This window comes from Myotis lucifugus, unplaced genomic scaffold (assembly GCF_000147115.1).
Source record: "Myotis lucifugus unplaced genomic scaffold, Myoluc2.0 scaffold_107, whole genome shotgun sequence".
NCBI lineage: Eukaryota > Metazoa > Chordata > Mammalia > Chiroptera > Vespertilionidae > Myotis > Myotis lucifugus.
Window position 1 is genome coordinate 3675631 of NW_005871155.1, and position 5635 is coordinate 3681265.

General features: G+C 44.5%; 1 pseudogene; it reads left to right on the forward strand.

Annotated features, from left to right (window-relative positions):
• The first annotated feature begins 2033 nt into the window (after positions 1-2033).
• LOC102429011 lies at positions 2034-3143 on the forward strand (annotated as a pseudogene).
• The last annotated feature ends 2492 nt before the right edge of the window (positions 3144-5635 follow it).

Genomic DNA, 5635 nt, shown 5'->3' on the forward strand with positions numbered 1-5635 from the left:
TTAACTGATATATAAAAAAACAATAAGCATACATATTATCTTAACTGAACCATGCACAACTCAATAGCTGGACCATGAATAAGGCAAGTAAGATTCATATTTCAATATTTCCAAAAAAAGAAGAAACAATTTTCTACTTTGTGCAAATAGCATTTGTTACTTGACCTCTTAGCATTTTCATTAACTGTGCAAACATAACTGGTTTAACCATGGTAAAAATAGTACTGAATGTAATTTTTAAATCATCCTTAACTATAATTGTAACAAGGGTCTTTCTCCTGTTCTGATGAATGATGGCATACCAAGAGCAACATTGGGAGCAATAAATCTGAAATAAATGTGACAAAGATAAAAGTAGAGTTGGACCTTCAAAAGAGAAAAAACAAACAAAAATACCCAATGACTTTATATAGACACCTTCCTGCTGGAATTAGTGGCTGTATTTGACACAATTGACCACTCAGGTGCTAGAGGCATTTCCAACTGACTGAGCCAAGAAAACAATGCATTCCTACTTTTGCTGATACAGGCTTGAAAGCTTTGATGAGTAGCTGAGATAAGATACTTGACCTCAATGACCCATGACACCAAAGTAAATGATCGAGAAAGGCAAATTTTGCACACTTGGAACCAGACACTGCGTAAGGACCATAGCAAAGTGCCCATGTGATCAATATACTTTCAATGCCTGAACCTAACCCTTATGCCACATACTGTACCTAGAAATGTTCTTTTGAGCTCAGATCTGTGGATAGAGCGTCAGCCTGCAAACTGAAGGGTCCTGGGTTTGATTCCAGGGGCACGTACCTCATTTGCAGGCTCCTCCTTGGCCTGGCCTCCTGCAGGAGGCAATCGATTGATGTGTTTCTTTCACATCAGTGTTTCTCTCTGTCTTTCCCTCTCTCTTCCACTCTCTTTAAAAATCAATGGAAAATTATCCTCGGATGAGGATTAAAAAAAAAGTGCCTTGAAGTTTTAGCCAGTTGTAACTGAACCTTTATAGATATAGATTGGGTCTTCAATTACCTGAAACAGCACAAAAGAAAAAAAAAGTGAGGTACCACCCAGCCGGCCTGGCTCAGTGGTTGAGCATTGACCCATGAACCAGGAGGTCATGGTTCGATTCCCGGTCAGGGCACATGCCCGGGTTGTGGGTTCCATCCCCAGTAGGGAGTGTGCAGAAGGCAGCGGATGGATGATTCTCTCTCATCATTGATGTTTCTATCTTTTTCTCTCTCTCCATTTCTCTCTGAAATCACTAAAAAAATATATATTTTTTTAAAAAGTGAGGTACCTAAGTAGAAAGTTTATGGACTTTGGCAAATTAGAGGATAATTTATCTTTCTGAGGGAGAATCTATCTTCCTGAGGAAAATACTGGCCCAAGGATCCTTTGTGAAGATGTCTTTACAGCATCTGGTGTAGGCTTCAGATGATGATTCATGGAGCCCTAGAAAATGTAGCAGGGACTGTTTTACATGTGAATTTATAATGTTTAGGGGAAAGTCCCATTAGTATCATCAGAAATCCCAAAAGAGTACATGATGATCCCAAGATGGTTAGAAACTACAGAAATTAAAGCAGACCCAATATTTGCAGAAGTATCCCGGAAGAAAACACACTCCATCACCCAGTATTTACATTGTGTTTCAAAGGTTTGCTGACTTTTTCATAATTCAAGTAACTGATGAGATGTTTAAAAAATAAAAGGGAAATTACAGTATTTTAAATATTATAGATCTGTACTAAGGTAAGTGTAGCAACTTGATTTTTTTAAATAACTACAATGTTACCTAGGAAATATTTTCTAGTAGTGTGAACCAATTTGGGGCAAATATTAAATTCTCTAAAACGTTGCTGTAAACTAAATACTCCCCCTCCCCCTCCCCCCGCCCCGCCCTAGTAATATGTGTAAACCTAATCCCTTATATGATGGTATTTGGAAGTAGGGCCTTTGAGAAGTGATTAGATCATGAGGGTGAAGACCTCATGAATGAGATTAGAGCCTTTATAAAAGGACCCCAGGCTCCGGGTGCTGAGTGGCGCCCGGGAGCCGGCACTTCCCGGGGGTGCTTGCTCGTCCCCAGGCCTATCCTGGCCAGGTGCCCGCCGGGCCCAAGGTGTGCGGACAAGGTGCTGCCTCGTGGCCCGCGGCCTCTGCTGCCTGCACGGACGGAGGCCCCGCCATGGCCCAGCAGAGAGCCCTCCCGCAGAGCAAGGAGACGCTGCTGCAGTCCTACAACAAGCGGCTCAAGGACGACGTCAAGTCAATGATGGACAACTTCACCGAGATCATCAAGACCGCCAAGATTGAGGATGAGACCCAGGTGTCCAGGGCCACCCAAGGCGAGCAGGACAATTACGAGATGCACGTGCGAGCCTCCAAAATCGTCCGAGCCGGTGAGTCCCTGATGAAGCTGGTCTCCGACCTCAAGCAGTTCCTGATCCTGAACGACTTCCTGTCGGTGAACGAGGCCATCGACCAGCGCAACCAGCAGCTCCGGGCGCTGCAGGAGGAGTGCGACCGCAAGCTCACCGCCCTGTGGGAAGAGGCCTCCATGGACCTCTATGAGCTGGAGGAGGCTTACTACTCGTCCAGCTCCAGTCTCCGCGAAGCTAACGATCTGCCTCTGTGCAAAGCGTACTGGAGGCTGGACCTCGACACAGACGCTGCCGATGGCCTCGCGGCCCCCCTGCGAGCCTCCCCAGAGCCCAGCGCTGGCCCCCTGCAGCCCGCCGCCCCTGCCCACTCCCACACTAGCGGGCCTGGCCCCACAGAGCATGCCTGAGCCTCTCCACTCTCTCCACCAGCCCCCGGGATCTTAGCAACAAAATCTGGCGCCCCGCTTGGCCTTGGCTGCTGCTGGGGAGCGGCTGTGGCCTCCTTGGGAACCCGTCGGCCCAGGAACAGCCCCCCCAGGAATGTGGAGGGAGAGTAGATCCCCCCATTTCCAGAGTGGCCAACTCTTCCTCCAGGCACCTCTGTTCACTACCTTCCGGGCTGCTGCTGGGACCTGAGCCTGCTGTTTAACGTGGGGAGGGGCGCTGGGTGGACAGTCCTGGCCAAGTCCACACCAGGCCCCTGTGCAGCCACCCTGCCGCCTCGCCCAGGGGCCCCTGCAGAGCTGGGGCTGGGGGTGTGGTTCACACAGGAGCTGGCGCGGGCTCTTTCCTGGTTCTGCGGTACACATCCTGGTTGTTCATTTGTGTGTGAGACGGTTGAATAAAGACAGCGCTGCCCTTCAAAAAAAAATTATATATATATATATATATATATATATATATATATATATATATATATATATATCCCAGAGAGTTCCCTTGCCCCTTCTACTGTGTGAGACATAGTTAGAAGGTAGCTATTTATAATCCAGAAAGTAGGCTGTTGCCAGACACCAAATCTGCCAGTGCCTTCCTCCTGGAGTTCCCAGCCCACAGAACCATGAGAAATAAGTTTCTGCTGTTTATATGCTATCCAGGCTGCAATATTTTTGTTATAAAAGCCCCAACAGACTAAGATATATGTATTTTTTCCTTTATCTTTATCAAGTAATTTTCTTCACATAAATGCAGGGCTCTCTATGAGCATAATAAATAGTCACATACGTGGTAATACTTAAGAGGCATCAAATATCTCTTCTGCCACAACCAATCTGTCACATTTCCACCAGGATTCCATTTATGCTTTGGTATCCCTTCTGAACTGGGCAGTATTTTCCACAGTTGGATTTTAGAAATACAAATCTACAGAAATTCATTTAAGACAAAGAAGTTTCCAGTCAAGTATGTTTAAGAAACCCCATTTGAAGATTCCCGGTGTACAGGCCTATATTAAAGGACCTGACAAGTCCTGTAGACATAAATATTTCACTAAACTTAACCCATCATTTCTTAAACCTATTTAAATCACTTATTTATTTATTTTTATTTAAACAAATGTCTAATGCAATTTATGAAATGATGTGATAGAAACAAGAAGATCCTGATAAAATGTAAACATGTTATCTGGAAGAGTGGCGCTAAATTATACCGAAAGTCTTAACGTTGTCAATAGGTTCTTGGAACGGTGGGAAAAGATGTATAATGAAGCCACAGTTTTATCATAGGCTGATCGATATAAACAAGAGTTCGATTCCTACAGCATTTCATCAATGTTACAGTGAAATGACGCTGAACAAAAGGACTTATTGGAGAACCTGCTGTAGCTATGAACACTTTTATAAGTCACAATGTAACACAGTGAGAGAAAGTGACCCTGAGAGAAAGAAGTCAGTCCTTTGTTGATGTTATCATGATTCCTCCTCACAGCAGCCTGGGATAAGACGTGTGGCAGTGATTCACAGGCTTAGAAGGGCAGAAAATCACCGTGTGGATATATGAACCATGCAGATCCCCAGGCCCAATTTTACACACCCTGATTCAGAAGCACAGAGGTGGTGCTGGGAATCTCCCGTTTTTAGGAAGCATATCAGTGACTTAGAAGCTGTGGGTGGGTGGACACACTTTGAGAAACACTGTATGTAGGGTGAAGTGGAGAGAAAAGGGAACAATAGAGAAGAAACAGCAAGAGCTGGAAGCAGCTGCCTTATTTTTTCTACCATTCAGAAAGTTCACATAGAACTTTTGCTGGGCCCGGGGAAGCTAACTGGGGTCCTTGCCATTGTCTGTCCAAGTCCTACTGGGCTGCTTCACACGGTTAAATCCAGCCTCAGCCATGGGTCATCATTTCCAAGATGATACAGAAACTCTTACGTGAGCCGATTTATTGTTACCAATATTTTCATTTAAGCACTTTGATCAATACCCAACAACTCAATTAAAGCATACAAATGCCTCCCCAGGGAAGCCCACTAAATATCCCCCAACTTCTTTTTTAAAGCTTATTTAATTTTTTAAGGAAACACAACTTTCTAAAATGTGTGTATCCTTCTGATTCTGGTTTTAGAAGGGAAATGAAATTTGTCACACTGCCATACATCATTTCCCTCGCAGTACAATGTCCCATCTGTGTGTCAAGTACAAAAGAAAAGCATTTTGTGAAAAATTGCTAAAGAAGTAATGATTTTTGTCCTCAACTCTTTGTTTTGCCTTTCAATAAAGAAGGCGACATGTGCCACAAATGATGTATTATTGTTTAGGTACAACCCCAGTAACACAGTGCATAAGCAAAACCATGTTTCACAGCAGAGAAACTATAGTTTACTGCCCCTATGGCTCTGATGAGAATATAATGTTCTACAGTTTATAAATGCTTTGAGGTCAATACATATTTGCTTCAGCTTGTTCATCCAATGAGCAGGGGATCCAAAAATATATCAAGCTTTTAGACAGCTCCCTGGAAGCTGGACTGGGGCAGGAGTGATGGAAACGTTCCATGGAAACAAACCCCTTTGTCAGCCGGAGATGAGATAATTAGATCCAGGTAATACATTGGAGCCCCAACAGGGAGCCGCCAAGCAAACATGTCATCTTTATGGACCTTTCTTGCCCTGCACAGCAACTGTGGCCTAAGACAGTAAGCATAGAGGGATTCATTGGTGTCCAGCAATGCCCCACTGTCCCTCAGTCACCCTTATTGTCAGGAGACCTTTCCTCCTATGGAGTAAACCAAAAAGGCAGAACAACAGGACAGCCTC